Source organism: Alligator mississippiensis, chromosome 2 (genome assembly GCF_030867095.1).
Source record: "Alligator mississippiensis isolate rAllMis1 chromosome 2, rAllMis1, whole genome shotgun sequence".
NCBI classification, from domain to species: Eukaryota; Metazoa; Chordata; order Crocodylia; family Alligatoridae; genus Alligator; species Alligator mississippiensis.
Genome location: NC_081825.1, coordinates 171,508,427 through 171,531,037, shown reverse-complemented (window position 1 = coordinate 171,531,037; position 22,611 = coordinate 171,508,427). Strand labels below are relative to the sequence as shown.

General features: G+C 50.2%; 1 long non-coding RNA gene across 1 annotated transcript; it reads left to right on the top strand.

Moving 5' to 3' along the window:
* Nucleotides 1-55: 55 nt before the first annotated feature.
* Nucleotides 56-17,866, top strand: LOC106740024 (uncharacterized). Its single transcript, XR_002093926.2, has 3 exons — nucleotides 56-183; nucleotides 16,873-16,954; nucleotides 17,166-17,866. It is a non-coding gene; the product is annotated as an uncharacterized LOC106740024 (long non-coding RNA).
* Nucleotides 17,867-22,611: the final 4,745 nt, after the last annotated feature.

Sequence of the window (22,611 nt, the reverse complement as noted above, 5' to 3'; positions counted from 1 at the left end):
TGACAGGTGTGGCCGGGGGGGGCGCGGACACGCGGCGGCACAGGGGATGCGGCTCCAGCGCCGGGGCTGCTGCAGGTGCTGGGCTGGCACCAGAGTGGCACGACCACAGGCTGCTTTGCTGCTCTCCTCCGCTCCCCGTGGGGAAAGCGTCAAGATTGGTATTAGAACAGTTTCAACGGTCAGGTAGCAATTTTTTTTTCCATTTAAATGTTTGCAGCACTGCATCAACACGTGCGTAGTTCCCAGTTACTGTTATTGTTGTGTAAGCCAGTGAAACAATATTATACTTACCTGCCAAATAACTGTGTGTCATGTTTGATCGGAGTTATAACATTTCAGGCTATTTTAATACAGGTAAGCAAATTCCCCTTTTTTTTAATATTGTGAAACAAGTGTCAGACTGCTGCGATACACAACGCATTAAAAATGTACAGCAAATTTACGAAGGGTTTTTGAACTCGAAAGCTTGCTTAATAACTATTCTCCAACTATTTGGGTTGGTCTAATAAAAGATATCAAATTCACCCAAGGAAACTTGTCTAGCAAATTTACTGTATTTTTAACTGCTGACCGGGAGTAATTTCTGCTTTTTGACATGGGGCCCAAGAAAAAGTCAGGTGCGCAAACAAAAAAGCTGGGAAAAAACAGAGCAGAAGAAAATAAGAAACTTGTAAGCAATTTAAAACATTGGATTTCAGCATCAGTAGAACAGCAGTCTAGGTCTAACAATGAGATGCCTAGCCAAGCAGAGGATAACAGTGATCGCTCAGATTTGGATGCAAGTTGAAAACATCAAAAATCTTTGTTTAAGTGAAAATGAAGTTGACCCTGAAGGGGCAGTAGCAGAGAGTGACAACCATTTAACACATCATCCCAGGCAAAACAGCATGGATTCAGCAAGGGCAAGTGATGCCTGACCAGCCTGATTGCCATCCATGATGAGGTGACTGGCTCTGTGGATGCGGGAGACCAGTGGATGTGGTGTACCTTGATTTTAGGAAGGCTTTTGATGTCTCCCACAACATGTTCGCAGGCAAACTAAGGAAGCATGGGCTGGATGAATGGACTGTAAGGTGGATAGAAAACAGGCTGGATCACTGGGCTCAGAGGGTGGTAATCAATGGCTCAATGTCTGTTTGGCAGTTGGTATCAAGTGGAGTGCCCCAGGCATTGGCAACGCATAGGGGGTGCATGCAGGTGCACGCGCACCCCCTGAGATTGGCTGTGCTCCGCCTGAGAGAAGTGCCAGCAACACTTCTGGTTTTGCTGCCGGCACTTTCGCCAGTGGTGGCCATCAGCTGCTGGGGGACCCCCTTCCCATCCTGGTTGGCAATTGGCCAATGGTGCTCTTCCCCTCCCCACCCCAGTATTAGGAGGCACCAGCTGCCCATGGCCCTAGGGGTTAGTCCTAATGCTGGTTTTGTTCAATATTTGAGCACTCCCAGCCAGGTCATGAGGCGCTACAGGGATTTGGGAGCAGGGCTCAAGGGTCTGGGGGCACAGGTGGTGTTCTCATTGATCCTCCCAGTCTCAGGCTATGGGCTGAGAAGGGACAGGAGGATCTATGTGGTCAACCAAAGACTGCGGTGCTGGTGTCGTCAGGAAGGCTTTGGCTTTCATGACCACAGCCCACTCTTTGGCGAGAGAGGCAGTGAGCTGCTGGGAAGAGATGGTCTCCACCTCTCTCCCCTAGGGAGGAGGCTCTTCTCAGCCAGACTGGCTGACCTGCTCCACCGGGCTTCAAACTAAGCCCGCTGGGGGACGGGGGGGCTACCGCCACTGCTGGCCTGCTGAGCAATCCTTGCAAAGCCAGCGGATCACGGCACTCAAGGGAGCCCACCCCAGCCCCAGCCCTGGTAAAATCTGTGGGCAAGGAAGGAGCCCCCCAGGGGGCACTTGCCTGCCTCTACACTAATGCCAGGAGCTTGGGGAATAAGCAGGAGGAGCTCATCCTCCTGCTCAGTGCAAACAATTACGATGTCATAGGGATCATGGAGACCTGGTGGGACTCCACCCATGACTGGACCACGGGTATAGATGGCTATGCCCTGTACAGGAGGGATCGTGTAGAGAAAAGGGGCGGGGGTGTAGCTCTCTATGTCAAGGAAAGCTACGCGTCCCTGCAAGCCGATATTGGCGACCAGGGTAGATGGCTGGAGACCCTCTGGGTTAAAATCCATGGGGAACACGGCACAGGGGACACAATGGTGGGAGTCTATTACAGACCTCCCACCCAAAGTCCTGAGCTTGACCAGGGGTTTGCCCAGGAACTGGCTGAGGCAGCTTGCTCCAGGACCATGGTTGTCATGGGTGACTACAATTACCCGGACATCTCGTGGGAGGATCGCTCAGCAAAATCTGAGCGGTTGCAGAGCTTCCTCTCGTGCATGGATGACCTCTACCTGACTCAAGAAGTCTATGGGCCAACGAGAGGCAAAGCGCTGCTCGACCTGGTGCTGGCTACTGGGGATGACCTAGTCGGCAACCTAGTGATCGATGGGAAGCTGGGTGACAGCAACCATGAGCTGATCACCTTCACCATCCGCTGAAAAGCTGGCAAGTCAGTCAGCAACACGGAAGTCCTTGACTTCAGGAAAGCCGACTTTGACAAGCTCAGGAGGCTTGTCAGTGAGGCCCTAAGGGACTGTGACCACAGGGAGAGGGGAGTTCAAGAAGAGTGGTTGCTCCTCAAGGGAGCGATCCTTAATGCACAAACTAAGTCTATTCCATCTCAGAGGAAAGGCAGCAAGAGGGCACAGCAGCCCCCCTGGCTCTCCAGGGACCTAGCAGACCTCCTGAGGCTTAAAAGAAAGGCCTACAAAGGATGGAGGATGGCAGTCACCTCCAAGGAGGATTATTCTGCACTGGTCCGGTCCTGTAGGGAGCTGACCAGGAAAGCCAAGGCTGCAACTGAACTCCAGCTAGCTTTGAGCATCAAGGACAATAAAAAGTCCTTTTTCAGATATGTGGGAAGCCAGAGGAAAAGCAGGGGCAACGTTGGACCCCTGCTGAACCAGATGGGGCAACTGACAACTGACGCCCAGGAAAAAGCCAACCTATTAAATAGGTACTTTGTGTCGGTCTTTCATCAGCCCCATGGGACGCCCATGCCCGCTACAGGGCCGGGAAGTCCGGGTGAGGGTGATCCCCTGCCCTCCATTGATGCTGACTTCGTGAAGGAACATCTTGAGAAGCTGGATACCTTCAAGTCAGCCGGCCCTGACAATCTTCACCCCAGGGTACTCAAGGAGCTGGCAAGCATCATAGCCTAGCCTCTAGCGCGGATCTTTGAAAACTCTTGGCGCTCTGGTGTAGTGCCCGAAGACTGGAAGAAGGCCAATGTGGTGCCTATCTTCAAGAAAGGGAGGAAAGTGGATCCGGCTAACTATAGGCCCATCAGCCTGACTTCTATCCCAGGGAAGATCTTAGAAAAGTTTATTAAAGAGGCCATCCTTAATGGACTGGCCAACGCCAACATCTTAAGGGATAGCCAGCATGGGTTTGTTGCGGGTAGGTCTTGCTTGACCAATCTCATTTCCTTCTATGACCAGGTGACCTATCACCTGGACAAGGGAGATGAGATTGATGTCATATATCTTGACTTCAAAAAAGCCTTCGATCTGGTGTCCCATGATCGTCTCTTGGAGAAACTGGCCAATTGTCACCTTGGGTCCTCCACGATCCACTGGCTGGAAAATTGGCTCTGGGGTCGGACCCAGAGGGTAGTAATTGATGGAAGTCACTCATCATGGTGTCCTGTGACCAGTGGGGTCCCCCGGGGCTCTGTCCTTGGACCCATACTGTTCAACATCTTCATTAATGATGTGGACACTGGAGTCAGAAGCGGACTGGCCAAGTTCACAGATGACACCAAACTTTGGGGCAAAGCATCCACACCAGAAGACAGGCAGATGATCCAGGCTGACCTGGACAGGCTCAGCAAGTGGGCGGACAAGAATCTGATGGTGTTCAATGCCAATAAATGCAAGGTTCTCCACCTTGGGAAAAAAAACCCGCAGCATCCTTATAGGCTCGGCAGTGCTATGTTAGCTAGCACTATGGAAGAAAGAGACTTGGGGGTCATCATTGACCACAAGATGAACATGAGCCTGCAATGCGATGCTGCGGCTAGTAAAGTGACCAAAACGCTGGCTTGCATCCATAGATGCTTCTCAAGCAAATCCCGGGACATCATTCTCCCCCTGTACTCGGCCTTAGTGAGGCCGCAGCTGGAGTACTGCGTCCAGTTTTGGGCTCCACAATTCAAAAAGGATGTGGAGAAGCTTGAGAGAGTCCAGAGAAGAGCCACGCACATGATCAGAGGTCAGGGAAGCAGACCCTACAATGACAGGCTGAGAGCCCTGGGGCTCTTTAGCCTGGAAAAGCGCAGGCTCAGGGGTGATCTGATGGCCACCTACAAGTTTATCAGGGGTGACCACCAGTATCTGGGGGAACGTTTGTTCACCAGAGCGCCCCAAGGGATGACGAGGTCGAATGGTCACAAACTACTACAAGATCGTTTCAGGCTGGACATAAGGAAGAATTTCTTTACTGTCCGAGCCCCCAAGGTCTGGAACAGCCTGCCACTAGAGGTTGTTCAAGCACCTTCATTGAACACCTTCAAGATGAAACTGGATGCTTATCTTGCTGGGATCCTATGACCCCAGCTGACTTCCTGCCCTTTGGGCGGGGGGCTGGACTCGATGATCTTCCAAGGTCCCTTCCAGCCCTAATATCTACGAAATCTATGAAATATCTTCATCGGTGACCTTGAAGATGTGATGGAGTGCATCCTCAGCAAGTTTGCAGATGACACCAAGCTGGAGGGAGTAGTAGATATGCTGGAGGATAGGGCTAGGATTCAGAGTGACCTAGACAAATTGGAGGGTTAGATCAAAGGAAATCTCATGAGGTTCAACAAGGACAAGTGGAAAGTCCTTGTTCAATCCCATGCACGAGTACAGGCTGGGGATGAACTGGCTGGGCAGGAGCACTGCAGAAAAGGACCTGGGGGTTACAGTGGACAATAGGCTGAATATGAGCTAACAGTGCCCTTGTTGTCAAGAAAGCTAACAGCAGACTGGGCTGCATTAGTAGGAGTGTTGCCAACAGATCAAGGGAAGTGATTATTCCCTCTATTCAGCACTAGTGAGGTCACATCTGGAGTCCTGTGTCCAGTTTTGGTCCCCCCCCACTACAGAAAGGATGTGGACAAATTGGAGAGAGTCTAGTGGAGGGCAGCAAAAATATTTAGGGGGCTGGGGACTTCTGAGGAGAGGCTGAGGGAACTGGGCATATTTAGTCTAGAGAAGAGAAGACTGAGAAGGGATTTGATAGCAGCCTTCAAGTACCTGAAGGGTGGTTCCAAAGAGGATGGAGCTAGTGTTCTTAGTTGTGGCAGAGCACCTTTGGGTGCCTGCAGGGCAGCTGGCAGGTGTAAGCTAGGGTAATGAGCAGGTCATATGGCCACAGGAAGGTCCTGGGATAGGAGGAGGGGGCTGAGCAGCCTCCATTTTAAACCCAGGCCCTCAGGACTGAGGCAGCAGTTTGCTGGCTGCAGCCATAGGTGGAACATTGCTAGGTTGGAGCTGCTGCTCACAACATCTTGGAGGTAAGGGCAGGAGCTATGGGGATGGCAGGAGGTTCCTGGTCCTGGGGAATGACCCAAAACTACACCCTGCTAGAGTGGGATGGTGTGGTGGGTTCACCCGTGGTAGAGTGGTCCCCAGGAAATGCCATGCCAGTTGCCTCCCTAGTGAAAGGCGAGGATGGGGTGCCTTAAAGCCCCAGCCCCCACAACTTGGTGGGTTACCCAGTTGTAGGGACAGGCAAGGGGTCCAGGCAGAGCTGTCCCTTGGTAGAGTGAATTGGGGCAACTGCCCTAGGCCCTGCGCTTTGGGGGGGCCCTGTGGAGCCTGGCGGAGCACACGCAGCCCCTCCTGTGGGGCCCACCTGGAGCTGGAGGCTTAGCCCTGTGCTGTGGAAGAAGTGTCTGGCTGCTTGCCCCTTTCCCCACCTGCCGAGTGCTGCCGGCTTCACGTCCACTGAAGAGCAGCTCATCCAGGGCACACAGGATCTGCTGGACCCCGGGAGCCAAATTTCATTGCTACAGCACTGCCATGCTCTGCCTGTGCAGGGGTCTGATGGCCCTGCGCAGTGTTAAAGGGGCTCAACACAGGCTGATTTGCCTCGGGCCCTGCACCCCCTAAGGTCAGCTCTGGGTTCAGGCATTGTTATCAGAGGCCTGGGACCCAAGGAGTGTAAAGCCTGTATTTGGAGGGGCCCGAGAAGGCGGATCTGTTTGAGAGGGGGTGGGCTAGCTGCTCAGAGACCTGGCTAGAGGAACTCTTAACTGGTCAGTGCTGGGGCCAGGACTAGAAAGGTCAAAAGGGCCAGAGTGCCCACCACGAGGGATGCCCAGAGCCAGGGTCCTGGCTCGGGCCTCTGTAGCCAGAGGTCCCAAAGAGGGGGCCACTGCTGAGAGGCAGAAGGGTTCAGGGAGCTTGACAGCCCAGAATGAAGGCAGAGTAGACTGCCTGAGAGGAGGGATCCAGGTCGGTGTCCGAACACCAGATTTTGGGGCCCAGTGTGGGGCCTGAGGTCACATAGTGGACACCATCTGCAAGACATGGGACATGGTATAGGGAAGGTTGGAGCCATGTATAACACCCTAGGCATCAGGGCATTAAATGGGCAGCCTCCCGCATTCTTACACTACTTATTTGTACAAGTCGTGACAGATGAGACTGGGTGGACTGTCCCAGAGACAGGTGGGTGGGCCGATGTTGAGACATGGCCCTGAGCTGGCACCTTCTCACATTAGTGGTGGCAGATGACATAACAAAGAGCAATGGTCTCAAGTTGCAGCAAGGGAAGTATAGGTTAGATATTAGGAAGAACTTTCTCACTAGGAGGATAGTAAAACACTGGAACAGGTTACCCAGAGAGGTGGTGGAATCTCCATCCTTGGAGGTTTTCAAGGCCTGGCTAAACAAAAATTTGGCTGGGATGATATACTTGGGGATGGTCCTGCTTTGAGCAGAGGGTTGGACTAGCTGGCCTCCTGAGGTCCCTCCCAACTCTACTTTTCTATGATCCTAACAGATTACAGTTACTGTACAGGGCTGGATGAAAATGAAAATGCTGAAGTTATTGCTTTAACTGAAACTTAGGCTAACTCTGGAAAAAAAAAAAGTAACCTGCTTAGACAGAAAAATTGACGATCCATTCAGTTGGTTACCCCTTACTGATAACATCAGATGTATAGTAGATCTTGGCATTGAATGAAATTGGTAGTATGGTTTTACTCAAACAGTATCTGGAAGTCCCAGGTGAAAGGTGTTTGAGTAAAGATTAATTTTATAAGAAACTGCCTAATGGCAAGTGTGTGGGAAGACACTGACTTTTTTCCAAGTACAGCAAAAAAAAAACCCACATTATCTTCCCCTCCTTGCATACTCTTTCCAGAGAGAATTTCAAATTATCCCAGTTGTGGAGTCTCCTTCATTTAAGATAGGCATTGGCCAGGAATGATGTAGGAGCAACTACGCCTAAACTCTGCTATGAGTATCTCGCCTGCTTCTGGGCTTTTCTGATAGTTGTTGTAACAGGGTGCTCCTCCAGAGACGACTGGATGCTCCCTCGTGGTGGGTCTGCTCCTGCCTACCTGCTCTAGTTCCCTAGTTTGGCCACTTTTCCTCATTCTCACCTGCCACATCTTGGTGTTATTGGAGATGTTTCCTTGAGGCTGCATAGGGCAGCCAGTGCTTATGCTTCTGCTTGCACCCGCCTGCCTCGGTCTAGGCTAGCATGCACAGCTTACCAGCAAGACTGCTCCTGGTGCAGCTGCCCAAGTGCTGCTTGGCTCCCCTTACCTCCAGTGGCGGTGGCAGCTCCTACTCCTGCTGTGTCACTCTGGGCAGGGAGGAAGCTTCAGCTGGCTGGCTCCTGCCCCAGTGTGCAGGGCTCTGGCTGAATTGGGCAGCTGAGTGGGTGAAAGGCAGCCAGGATCTGGAGCTGGAGCCCCATGTGCTGGGGCAGGAGCTGCCCAACTGAGGCTTTCTTCCTGCCTGGTGCAGCACAGCAGGAGTAGGAGGGCCAATGCCGGAGGCGAGGGGAGCTGAGCAGCACCAAAGTGGCTGCAGCTGCAACAGGAGTAGCCCTCTCATTAAGCTGTGTGCACTGGCCAAGCCCGCTGGCCGGATGCAGGTTCATGGATTTGGCACCCCCCCCCCACATGTAAGGGTGCAGTAAATAAATACAGTAATGGGTTTCTGTGTCTTTTTCATAAGATGACAATTTTTCCTTAATGGCACAATAAGCACATTAGCAATAGGACTAGCTGACAATTTTTCAGCTATTTTGTTTTTTTTTTAAACCCAAAATACAGTTCTTGGTTTACCAAAACATTTTGCAAATTTATGTTTATTTAGCTGAATCCTAATCAGTCAAAAACAGTATTAACTCTTTTTGGAAAAAGAAATTATGCGAACTATTCAAAATACTTAGTTTTGTGTTTATTTAGAAATTTAATTCAGTTTTATATTTTATGAAGTTAAAAAAACCCTCAAATTGGTTCAGTTTGGGCTGAATGTTTTGTTCAACCTGAAACAGTTTTTTTTCCAACTTTTTGCTTCAGAAAATATTTTGAATGTTATCATTTCAGGTTCACCCCAAACGAGTTTTTCTTGTTTCTTTCTCAGAATTGCTAACAAACCAACAAATCAGTTATTTGCACTGCTCTAATTATGTGTGCTAATATTTCTCCCATCCAAGTTTTCTCACGAATAAATGTAACTCCATTGTCTATGGTTATAAGCCCCAGTGCTGAGCCCTAGCATTTGACTAATTTGGAGAGTTTCTCCTCCAGTAGAGCAATACTCATTTTCCTACAGGTCAAAGTGTAGGTGTTATTTTAGGTCTAGTTCATGTAACAGCACATAACTACAAGCATCTAGCTTATAAAGTATTTAGCTATGGTTCGCATAGTGGCACCAAACAGTAAGCAAAATGTAGCCTGGATCATTCGTGTGTGTGGAATGCCATATGGCAGAGAAAAGGATTCAAGTGGCAAAGTGTGCAATCTTAAACCACTATGCAAGCAGTACAGTCAGTAAAATGATAGGACTTGTAGGTGTGCACTGTCTAAGTGCAATATTTAAAAAAAAATCTAGATATTTTAAAATAGCTCTAAGTTTATTTTTCAATAATTGATGTTGGGGGTAGTCCATGCTGTAAATTTTATTGGCTCAGAACCTTAGGTTCCACTTTAGCCTTAAACTGGAAGACTCACCTGAAAATATTATGACTGGCTTATTTTATTCATAAAGTCATAGAAAAGTAGGGCTGGAAGAGATCTCTAGAGATCAACTGTCCAACCAGCTGTTTAAGGTAGGATCATCCCTAACCAAACCATCCCATACAAATCCTTGTCTAATATTTTAATAAAACTACACAAAGCAACCCTGTCGCACAACTACAAGGCATAGAACCCTAATCTGCCACAGGTAAAGCAGGGGGACAGCAATGGACAATGTCCTGGTGCTGCAAAGGCTGTTAAAATATGCTGGAGATCCGAAAAAGAGGGAAACACCCCTGACTACAGAAGAAGGTAAAGCCCTGCACTCTGTACCAATCTGACTGTGGGGTAGAATTCCTTTCTGATCCCAAATATGGTGATCGATCTGACCTTTGGTCATAATATTTTCATATGTTTGTAACAGACTGAGGAGTGGTAGCTTTAGTATTTAAGGAGTCTTGTTCTGGTTCCAGCAATGCTTCCTATAATCAAACCAAGGAGTAAAGGAGCACCTTGTTGTCAGGCAATGGATTCAAAGGTGTTCAGATGTAATAGTAGTCACATCACTCCTTGTGTCCTTGGCTAGAGAAACTGGTTTGCCTTAATTGTTCTAATACAACGGGCTGTTCAGTTTGGACATTGAGCTTATTATTAGGGGGCTTGTAACTCCGGTACCTCCTAACCAAAGGACGTCAAATGCTCTCTACTTACTCTGCCCCATCAGCTGTTGATGAGTATCCCATCAGTTTCTTGAAATCTGGAGAAGCATGGGAGTTTGAGAGCACTTGAGAAAACCAGTGGGCAAACCTCAACTGCAGCGAGATTTTGTTGCCAGAGCAATGTGGAAGATCTTCCACTTGATAGTAAAAGGTTCTTTATGATTGAATGAATAAGATACTCCGGTTTGTAAAATACCCCAGGAGAGCAAGCTGTAGCTCTGGCACATCTCAGCCATTAGCCGAAAAGGAAAAGCACTACTTTTTTATTTCAGAAGCTGAATCTATGGCTTGCTTATTGCTTTTCAGACTAAGAAAAGTTAGGCCTCAATCAAGAAGGCATCCAAAGGGAAATCCAACCAGGAGGGTACACCTACATGAGACTCTTAGTGTGGTGTTGCCTAATTAGCTCTGCACTTAAGTCTCAGCACCAACACGTATGTCCCTATTAGGCTGCAGTAAACCAATAAACACTACAGGTTAGTATTTGACAGCACAAGTACTATCCTATGGTAGCATTTAGTGTACTGCAACACACATGTAGATGCTGACAAGGCTGGCTGGGATACAAGGGTGCTTCAATGCGGGGGCTGACTTCTGGCTAGCCCTACACTGAAGCACTCTTGTGCCCCAGCCAACCCCTCCGCAGCACGTTGAGCCAGGTCGGAGCAGCCCCGGGCTGTCAGGCTGACCCCTGTGGCTCCCTGCCAGTTGGGGCTGCTCCGCCTCAGCTCTATGCTGCAGTCCAGGGAGCAAGTGTAAACCGCGCTGGAGTTTATTCAGTTGAATTAATTTCATGTACAGACATACTCACAGATATCAAAAAAACAATCCGCTTTCTCCACCACAAGCTTTAGATTTGATGAATTGCCCAGGAACCTAGCCCTCTTCTTCCTTCAAACGATCTTCTTTTGTCTCACTTTAAAAGCTGCCTGGTTCATTTCTTATCTGCATGGCATGGAGTTGCAAGAGGTCACTGAATTCTGCGTATATCCCAGCATGGATACGTGGTTCATTTGCACTGCCTCCTGAGCTTCTTTCTCCACCCTCTTCAAGGATCTCACAAACAAGAGTAGATGAGGTGGATTCTCATTGGAGCAAGGCATGTGGGAAAAGATTTCTGCTTGAGACATGTCCTCACTGTCTGTGCTTAGTGATTAGCCTGCTCTTGTCACCAGGGTATTTCTATTGAAGCTAACCATCAGTGACAATCTGGTAATTGTCCTTGTAGCTGAAATGGCCAAGAGTTGCTTTCTGTTGCTGAGGTGAAAATTACAAAGAAAACCTTGAAAATCAGCATCTATGTTTCATCATTGCAAAGAATACAATGGGTGGGCCTCTGAAGTGCAGCTCCTGGCCAGAAGGCCTGATGAGTTGGATGCCACCCATGTATGCTTGATCTTGGCTATAAGGCCAAGAAGCAAAATGAGACCTTGTGAAAAGGCCTCTCCTGACATCCTGCGTGTTCGTGGCAAGTGTAAGGTACATTCAAATATTGTGTGAAGGCACTGAACCCACCCTTCATATTAAGCAACTGGAAAGCTTGAATGCAGATCTCTGAGCTGCATTAGATATATCAGATAAGAAGTGACAAAAAATGAAGTTTCCCCTCTCTAGGAGCAAGGCTCTAGAGCTGCAATTAACATCTTCAAATATGTGTGTACTAAGAGCAAAAACAAAGACTGGATAGCTTCAAGCTTGACATGCTGTTTAAAGAACCAGAATTGTAGCACTAGCCAGAGTTTGCAAATCAGCTATCTAGACCTGAAAATCATTTTAAAATTCTCCTAATTCTCCACTGCCTGCTGTATTTCTTTCTCTCAAATTTGAGAGAGAATTCTTTTAACCAGCAAACATGGGGGCTGTCTAATGCCATGATCAGTTGCTCAAAGGAATTATTCTGCTCCATGTTATTGGTCCCTGGCTGTTGTTGGTCCCAGGGAAAAATCTTTGTTTCTCCATTAATGTCACAAGTCATTGATTATTACTTTGTGGCAAAGGCTAGAATGGTCTCTGGCTTTAAACCTGACTGTTCCAGGTTCAACTAGATCTTCAACCATATTCTCAAAAAGCTCTCCCAAGGTGAAGTGAATGAACAGTGTACTGAATTTCTGGTGGACTTCTATCAGGCCTTTGATTCAAGGCAAAAAGCAACTTGTGGGTTCTCGTGAAGCAAGTCCATGTCCCTGGGATAGCTGTATTATAAATAGAAGAGTTTTATGGTGGAATGTAAAGCTGTTTTTGGGTTAATGGTAAATACAAGGTGTGATTTCCTATCTTCACAGGTGTTTATCAAGACTGCATCTTGTGATATTTTTGTTTACTGTTGGCATTGATTGGTTAATGGGTAAACGGAAAGAGGCAAATGTTTCCAACGTTGAATTAAACACCACATTATTTTAAGATCTTTGTCACGGGCAGGGGTCCTCTAGGAGGGCCGTGATTTCCTTGAGGCCCCTTCCCCTGTGCCAAGCTGGTCCAAGGGCACCCTCCGATTCTCGCCCTCCACGTCTTTGATGTTTGTATAAGTTTGGGAGGCTGCCTTACACCCTCTTGGACACGGTTAGTTGGGACCTCCGTCCCCGTGGTTTCCCGCACTCTCCGTAGGTCTCACTATACAATGGGTGCTCCCCGGGCACCCTAGCCTTATGGGCTATGCGTGGCTCCAACCACCCCTTATACCACGCCCCAAGCCTCGCAGCTGGACTAGACGTTGTTCGGTCTCTTGGTCTACTCCCACGCCCCTCTCTCCGGGGCCTTCTTAAGTAGCCGCCCCTCTCCTGGGGCTCGCAGTGCCCACCCTGGGCCTTCTCTGTAAAGCCTCCCCTCTCCTGGGGACTTCTCTGTAAAGCCGCCTGTCTCTCGGGCCCACCACACTGCTACCCCCTCTCTCCGGGGCTTACCGCACTACTACACCCGTCTCCGAGGCTTACCACACTGCTACGCCTGTCCTCAGGGGCTCACCACGCCCGCACTGGGGCTTCTCAGTAGTACCCCCTCTCTGGGGCTCGCCACACCCGTGCTGGCACTGGGGTTCCCATGCTGCTGTGGGGTCCCTATGAGTATACTGCGCCCTCACTGGCACTAGGGTCCCCGTGCCGCTGTGGGTTCCTCATGAGGCCTCCTCCAACCCCTAATAGCCTCACCCAAGCCACTGGTGTAATCCATAACAACAACAATGCAAAACACAAGCCCCTAGGCTATAACATAACCATAAGCCACCTGGCTATAACAACATGGCTCCAACGTCCCAGAGCTGCCATCCTTTACTCGGCTTGAGTAGTACCTGCAGTTCTCACATCTTAGCTCCAGGAGCTCCTGCCCCTCTAACTGCTGGCAGCAAACTGCTAGCCTGGCCTCAGCCCCTGGGCTTTGAGGGCCAGGCCCTGCCCCTTCCGGTCAGCTGACCTCCTGGTTGCCCTGGGCAACCCACAGCTGTGCTCCTTATTCCCTGCTAGGGCTCTTTCCCTGTCAGTTTCCCCTCTCTAGGAGCAGGGCACCAAGGTGCCCTGCGACAATCTTAAACGTACCAGTAACGTTGTGTTAATTAGCACAATTTGGTGAATTGCTGCAGTTAATGGATGGAGTTGCTAGGTAAAAAAGATTGTATGAGTGTAAGTTATCAAGCTAGACAAAGCTATCTGTAGCCATTAAGCAGCTTTCAACACTTGATCACAGTCCACTCAGCAGTAATCTGTCTAAATGAAATATTGAACAGATGGACATGGATGGGGAAGCATCATAAAGCTGGAAGATGCTCAGAAAGCTTGGATGCTTGTATAGGTGTAGTTGCCACTAAGTTTTGTGTGCTTTGGCTGCCTCTGACATTGAGCTTTATATGAAGCTGGGGGTCTGTAAACCACATTTATGTGAACTTTATTTCCCAGCAATGAAAGTGGTCATGCTGAAAAGCCAAATAGCAATGGATTGATGTTTTCTGTTTCTTCTTTGTCAGCTTCTCTTCTATTAAAGTGCAGGATACAATCAGCAATTAAGATGTTCAACCTAGCACCCAGATCCATAAGCACTGTTTCAGTTTTGTTAGTTTTCTTGGTATAGATATACTTATATGGCATACTACCACCACAACTTTGATGGCACAAGATCATTAACAATGGATGTAAATTGGCCAACTAGACAGTTTTTAAGGACCTAGGTAGAGATGAGGCTGGATCACATTCTGTCTCCATGTGGCCCATGAGAGGTTAATGTGGGATTCCCACCTAGCTACCACTCCTCACATTGTTTCTGCTGCTACAACAGCTGGGGTCTCCAGACTTTCTCTTTTTCTCCTTCAGCTTCTTCCTCCCCCCATTCCCAGGGGTGGAGAGATGCAGTGGAAAGACACCCAAAGAGGCGTCTGTGCTGCTTGCATGCTTCACACAGCTGGGGAAGGAGGGGTCAGACAGCGAGCATGACCAGGAAAAGTGAATGTGTGCACATCCAGAAGAGGAGCTGGGCTGCCCATGTTTGAGCACAAAGCAAGAGTGAGGATAGTTTGTCTGTCTAATGGGGGGGTGCCAGGAGGGCATGCAGCCCAAGGGCCTGTAGACCACAGGGCATGTGGCCCCCTCACTGCTCAGAAGTTGGACAACCCTGGTTTGGGTTCAGAGTGCTGAACTTTTTCCAGGATGGACCTAAGCTGTAATCAAGTACAGGCTCTCATCAAGTTACTTCTGGATTACTGTGACCATTTTTTGGTCTGGCAATTGCAGTTGGTTCATTCTGCCAGGCTCCATTGTTTACTTGCTAAGTTTTCAAGGAAGCAAATTTGTGCTTTCTCTTATGCTACATTTCATGCTTAGGGAGGAACCCCTGCCCTATAAAGATTCAAAGAGTTCTTTCCCAACAATACTTGGACTGCAGTTCCTGCACCACAAATGGCTCTTCAGCTGAACAGTGCTATCATTTTTTTTAAAACTGCATGTATTGGGGTATGTCTTTTCTGCAATTATAAATAATGCAACACTTACACAGGTTTTTTTCAGGAGCATTGTTTTGGGTTTTGTTGTGGGTTTTTTTTGCTTTTGAAAGGCAGTGTGTTTGCCACAATTCCTCTTGGGATGCGTATTGTTGTGGTTCTGTTGTTAATGCTGACAGCTCATGACGTGGCTCCTGAACCAGTGATGGCTGAGTGTCACTGGTCTGTATCCATTTCTTGTGCCTTTTGCCTAACTCTTAGGTTGAAAGTTCTTTGGACAGGGGCTGTTCTGTGTTTGTATGGGGGACTAGCCCATTGGGGTCTTGATCTGTGCCTAAGGTACTGATGTACTATGGAGCCTGTAATATAGGAGGTTTTGAGACTGCAGGGCTAGGTCCCTTTAAAGCTAGGACCTTCCTAGCCAGAAGGGATGAAGAGACACCGCTGCGGTCAAGATGCAGTCAGCCCACCTAAAGACTGCAAGGAGGCATGATAGGAACCCTAGAATTGCCACTTACTGGGTCAGATCATAGGTCCCTCTTATCTGTGGCCACCGGGGGAGGGGAGTGGGGGGCATTACCACTTCCTCTGGCTGCTGCTGGAGCTGGGCCAGGGAGCCAAGCTGAGCTCTCTTTCCTGTAGAGCTGCTACTCTACTTTGTTCCCCTGAGAGCAGGGCCATATTAACCCTTGAGTAGGCCCTAGGTCAACAGATGTCCTCTTTCTCAAGCCAGTAACATCAGTCTATGTTCTCCTTTTATACAACTTGCTTGCCATGCCTTGATGAGAGAATATGAAAAGAAGCAAACAAAAAGAAGAATACAGACAAATTACCAAACTGGTATTTCTCCCCAATACTTCTTAGGGATATACCTGGAGTGGTCACTGTTGCCCCTAGGATTCTTTTTTGCCAGAGACCCCCAAGGATTGACATGGCCACTCATCCAATTTGATATCAAGTGAACTTTATTAGTAATCCCTAAGCTTATTACAAGTATTCTTCCTTGCAGTACAACTTAGCAAGCAGCTTCTTATATATTACAGCAGCAACTTTCAGTGGTACCAGCCTCAAATCCTCTGCTGGGTGTGTGGGGTGTTAGTTTCTGGATTCCTCATTGTTCAGACAAGAAGTCCAAAGTTGCTCTCATCTCCCCAGGGTGGCAACACAGAACACAGTGTTCCTTTGTTTGTTTATCACTCTTTTAAATTTTTTCTCATCCCAAATTGTCCAATCCCCTGGCTCTGTGCCAAGCATTCTTTATATGGTGCACCAATCCCCCGGCACTGTGCCAGCCACATTCCTTACAGGGAACCTGTTGTCCCTTGCTTGCCTAGTGCCCAGTCGCAGCACTCGCATCTCCCAGTGCCACAGAAGGCAGTCTGTTTAATTTTGTTGCTTAGTTCTAGGAAGGCCTGGACTATGGCTAAAAGCCTTACCATAACTCACTTTCCCCACTAAAGTCACATTCACAGTATGTGAATGTACACTCACAGTCATTTAGAGTCTACATACACGTTATATAAAGTCTTTGTAATCGGCAAACAAGCAGCAGCCTAGTTCAGGGGTTGTCAACCAAGGGTACATGTACCGCTGGGGGTACTTGAGAAGGCCCCAGGTGGTATCTGTGGGCAGGTGGGGATGGAGCATTGCCCTGCACCATCCCATGCACGTGCTGCCCACCCGGCCGGATGTGGGGGATGGCAGGGGAAGCTCGCACACAGCAGCTGTGGCCACTCCGCCCAGCTGCATGCCACCCCCCCCCCCCCCCCATCCCCTGCTTGAACTCTGGCTGCATGCTACTCCCCCAGCCCCCCTTCCAGCTTGACGGCCAGGGGTATGCTGCCCTGCATCCAGCCGCCAGGGGATACAATGATCCAAAAAAACTGGGCCAGGGGTTTTCAGACTATCTTAACAGTCTATTTTTCTTTTTATCTTAGTCTCTCATAGCTCCTGACTCTCAGTTTTCACGGTTCTCAATCTAACCAGCTCCCAGAAGAGGTCTCACCTTATCTCCGGCAGGTAAGTTACCTCTGCTTTCCTGAATAGCAGCTTTTCTCTCCCAAGCTGCTGTCGGTTAGGTCCTACGCCTCTGCACAGGTTTCCGCAACCTTCATCAGCTGCTCTCACTCATCTTCTGTTGCCTTCCAGGGGTTGAAGCTTACTGACAGCAGTCTTTTTAACTGTTTCACGCTGTCTCAATTTCCAGTAATTTACTAAACTCTCTCCACAGGTGTGGGAAACTCCCAGCAGTGAGATGCTGTGTAATGATGTTATCACTCTAGCACCTTGTGCTTCAGGATCCCAGTAACTATTCACGGCACGTCCATCGTAACAGGTCAGAAGTTCTCTTCCCTGTTACAGCCCCTACTTAATATATTTATATTACTTTTTCACTTAATAATTCTAATATGTAAAATAAACACAATGGAGGGCCCCTTCTTCACTTGGGGCCCTAGGCATGTGCTTAACTTGCCTATGCAGTAATCTAGCCCTGCTGGAGAGGGCTCCTGCCAGCTCTGCACAGGTCCAGCCCCTACCTGCTCCCCCGGGCTGGCCCCTGGACCACTACCACTGCAGCTGCCTCCCCCCACCCTCCGCCACACATTGCGAGGTCGGGGTGGGAGGGAGACTGGAGGGCCTACCCCTCCACACACCTGTTTCCGATTTTCTAGCATCCATCCCAGTCCTTGCTGGCTGTCCTGCAGGTCAGAGAGCCCCTCAGTCCTAGAGGGGCCCCTCTAGTCCTATCACCAGTGGCAGCTGCCTAAGGGGACCCTACAGTGCCAGGAGGGCCCCTCCAATGCTCCAGCTTCTTTCGCAGCCACCACCCCCATCCTTCTCCCTTCTGTGATGTGTTCTGTGCCCCACCCCACAGCAGTGTGCTTCCTCCTACCCTCCTGTGACTGTGTGTGTGTGCTCCCTGGCCCCAGCCTCCCCTCCTCCACATACTGCCCCTCCCCCTACTCTCCTGCCTCTGCTGCCCCAGCACAAGCCAGCCCCCACCCCTACAGCACAACACACCCCACTCCACCCCATAATGCAGCTAGGAGGAGGCGCCTGCCCAATCCTTCCTGACCCTTTCAACCCCCCTGCCAATCAGTCATGACCCCCACGTCTTTCTCGGACATAGTGCTAGCACTATGTCCGAGAAAGACGTGGGGGTCATAATTGACCACAAGATGAATATGAGCCACCAATACAATGCTGCAGCTGGCAAAGCAAATAAAACTCTGGCTTTCATCTACTGATACATCTCAACCAAGACCCAAGATGTCATTCTCCTGCTTTACTCAGCCTTGGTGAGGCCACAGGTAGAGTAACGCATCCAGTTCTGGGTTCCACATTTTAAAAGCATGTGGAGAAGCTTGAGAGAGTCCAGAGAAGACCCACATGTGTGTTCAGAGGTCAAGAGCGTAGACCTTATAAAGAGAGGCTGAGAGACCTGGGACTCTTCAGCTTGGAAAAGTGTAGGCTCAGAGGGGACTTGATGGCAGCCTAAAAGTACATCAGGGTGTATATCAGGACCTGGGAGAAGGTCTGTTCACCAAGGCTCCCCTAGGGAAGACTAGGCCCAATGGTCACAAACTGCTGGAAGACCGCTTTACACTGGACGTAAGGAAAAGCTTCTTTACTGTCCGAGTCTCCAGCATCTGAAACAGACTCTCCCCAGAAGTGGTGCAAGGACCTACTCTGAACATGTTCAAGTTGTGTTTGGATGCTTATCTTACTGGGATCATCTAACCTCAGCTGACTTCCTGCCCCTTGGGCAGGAGGCTGGACCTGATGATCTTGCGAGGTCCCTTCCAGTCCTAATGTCTATGAAATCTATGACATACTGGGGACCTCCTAGACTATGCCAAGCAGGGGTGGGCAGATCCTGCTGCACTGGCCCAGCACATGGAGCTGCCCACACTGCGTGCACTCTGGTGCCTACTCCAGGAGGTCAAGGCTCACCTACATTGACCAGGCCCTGCGCAAAGGTAGTCACCACCTCCCAATATCTCCCAACCCTCCGAAGCTTATCACTGGGCTCCTGCCTAGGCAGGGCCTACGACACTCCCTGACCCACTGTCTTACAAGGCTGCAGGGTACCAAGCTGGTCTGCTTTTGAAGTTCCCACCATCCCCAGTTCTACATGCTCATACTCTGCATTGTCTAGTGTCTACCATCCTGTCCTCATATCCCACCCTGACAGCAAGTGGTGGGACACACTAGGTGAGGGCAGAGGTGAGTCCCTAGTGGACAAGTCTGTATTCCACATTGATCCCGCAAGCCACTGGGGACCTCAGCTGGCAGTTCCTGCATAGAGCCATCACCTCAGGTGTGTATCTGGCTCAGTTCACAGACATCCCCTGGCACCTGTCCCTTTTGTGAGCAGAGGGAGACCCTGGCGCATATGTACCTGGAGTGTGCCAGGCTGCAGCCCCTCTTCTGCCTCCTCCTGGCTGTACTTCTCTCTGCACCTTTTTTATTATGCACTACCTGTCTGTAGCCCCACCAACCCCTGGGACCTGGTGGTCGACCTCCTCCTGACCCTGACCAAGCTGGCCATCTGTAAGACTGGGAAGGAGGCTCTGGCTGGGGGGAACCCAGGTGAGTGTAGAGCTGTCTTCCTGCCACTCCCTCGCTTGTGTCTCCAGGTGGAGTTTCACTGGTCTGGTCAATATTCACAGGCTCCCTCAACTTGTTTGGGGGGCAGTGGGTGCTGGGCTGGCCTGTGTGCTCTGCTCAGTGTTCCCTTCCAAATCCCTTGTCATTAACCTGTGACCTCATTCCTGTTCCTGATTTCTTTTTTTGTCTCAAGTACTCAGTTGATGTGTCCTCAGTGGCCTCCTATCTTAAGGGAGCCTGATTGACCCTTGGCACATCAAATAGGCCTGTGACCACCAGAGGGCACTAGCATTTCTCCTTGGCTGCTGCTGGGCCAGGGAACAGTAGGAACCTGAGAGCTGCTGCAGGCTCCTGCTCTCTCCACCACCACCACCACCTCCTCACCTGGACCTACAGCCTCCATCCTCTCTCAAGAAGAGCGGGCAGGGGGGGTGTCCTCACTCACCCAGCACCAGCCACCACCTGCTGCTGCATCTGCCTGCAGTGAGAGGATCTCATAGTGCCCCTGGGGCTCCTCCAACAGCAACATCATCAGCTGTCCTGCTAGCTGCTTCAGCAGCAACCCGTGTGTCTGCACATAGTGAGTCTTGTGCTCCACTCCCCCTCTCCCTGTGTCTTGTGATTTGCTGCATAAGTCAGAGTGTGCTTCCCCCCCACCCCCGTGTCCTTGTTTTTCTATGTTTCCCCCCAGTCCCTCACATGCACACCACACTCACGCAGCCCCCCACCTACTGCAACTAGAGCCCCCCACCCTCTACAACAAGCCACCTTTTTCTTACAGGTTGAGGGGGAACTAACAGCTTCTCATCTTGCACCCCCCTGACCCCTTCCCAAATAGCTCATGGCAGGGCAAGGTCAAGGCCCCCCAACCCCCCCAGGGCTTTCACAGCAGTAGCCCCCAACCAGAGGGCTGCCAGTATGAGCCAGAGGAGGAAATCTTAGAAAGGGCCACAGCAAAAGCAGCCAGGGCAGGGGAAAAGGCAAGGGCTCCTTGACTTCTTGGATTTTTCTTCTGTTTAACCTTTCTCTGCTCTGTTACAGCTAATTGTTAAGTAAGGGCCTTAAGTATTGATCTGAGTTTTAGCTACTTCTGCTAGCTATCTAGGTTAGTTACTCTTAATTAAAGAATTTAACTTACCATAGAGATCCCCATTCAAAGAGGGCAGAGGAGCAAACTGACTTGTGAGCTATCTTGCAAACTGTCCTGTTCTCCCCTGCTTGCTGGGAAGGGCGGTGGGGGGAGAGATCTCCTTTTGTGTTCTCCTGGGATTGGACTGGGTCTGCCCCCTTGTTAAGGCTTTTATCAGACACATGCAGAAACCATTCATATGCAGGTTTCCCTCACTTTATGCTGTACATGGGTTCCTGGAAAACCGTGCACAACTCAAATTCGCATAAAGGGAATCCACTTTACAATGTAACAAACAGGGATACGTTCAAAGACCTCGACTGTACTGACCCCCAGAGCTGTTTCTACCACTTTCACAAGACAATTTTGGTACTCGCCAACATCAGACAGTACACACAAGCACAGGGTGGGGGTGAATGTTTAGTTGGTGTGAAGAGAGGGTGGTGAAGGGTCTTCAGTGTCAGACCCCACATCACTGGTAGGACGTACGGGCAGGGTAACAACCATAAGAGATAAGTTAGCGGGATGCTTAGAAGCTATAATGGGGATGACAACTACAGAAACACATGTTGCAGACAATGAGCAAGGAGCATAGATCCACACAGGAGGCTATATTTTGGTGCACATCACTCCCACAGTGCACCTCACAAAGCAGCTGACTGCAGGTTTCCACCACACCAATAGCATAAGAGTGAATTTACCTCGCATATAACGAATTTTTGGTATAAAAAGGATCATTGCATAAGAGAAAATTTGCACATACAGAACTTGCATAAAGCGAGGGAAACCTGTAGCAATATTCACTGGCTTCTCGGAGCACATGGCCTAAGTAAACACCCAAGCAAACTCAGCCTGTTCCCTCACTCCTATCATTGAGTGATAAGCTGGGATTCTGGTTTTCCCTGATACAAAAATCACAAATTCTCTGATAAAAATCCCAAAATCTATGATTAAAATGAAAGACCCCCCCACAGCCCTACTGGTGCTTCTCACCTCCAACCCACATTGCCCCCATCTTTGCTGGTGCCCCTTGCCTCCCACCCACAGCCCCTGCTCCCCCAGCTGCCAGGGCTACGGGCCAGGGATCCCAGGTCCACAGCCCCCTGCTCCTGGCAGGAGGTGGCAGCTGCTGCAGCAGATCAAAACCCGGCTCTCCCCCTCCCTCCCTCCCCCCCCCCCCAACAGGCTGGCGGGGTGGGCAGCTCCCAGCCACTACATGCACTCCTGGATCTTGGCACAAGGCAGGGGCGGGAGCGGACTGCCTACTGTGGGCTCGGACTCCGCGCTCTGCTGTCCTCCCCTGGGGCCTCCACAGCCTGGCGGGTGCGACTCAGTGCTTCAGGGCAGAGCAGGGCTTCACAGGGATCTCCTTGCCACTGCAAGCTCTGCGCTGCTGTGGTGAGGCATCCCATGCATGCATAGCAGCAGCTGGGGTGCCAGCCTTGCTTTTCCCTACAGTACCAGGTCACACCCACTGGGCTGCGGAGCCCCTGGGGGAGGGCAGCAGGGCAGAGAGCCCCAGCCCACAGTGGGCAGCCTGCCCCGTGCACAGATCTGGGGGACATGGGTCCCTCAGCCCCCAAGTGGTGTAGCAGCAGGGAGCCAGCCCCCCTCCCTGGACAAGCCACATGTGGCCCCATCCCACTCCCCACCAGGGCCCTGCAGCCATGCATTGTGGCCTCAGGCCCCAAGCTCCATGCACCGCCTGGCTGGGCAGCAGCCCTGGTCCCACCCAACTCCCTCCCTATGGGGGCCACAATCCCCGCCACCACTTACCTGCAGCAGCTGCTCTGCAGGCTGCCCGGTGGCCATGTACATATACATGCACATGGCACCCCCCTGCCTGACTGCCCTCCTCCCCCTCCCCTGGAACTCTGCCAGCCTGCAGACAGATCTTTGCAAAACTGCAAAATCTGTGGGTTTCTCCCCAAAAATG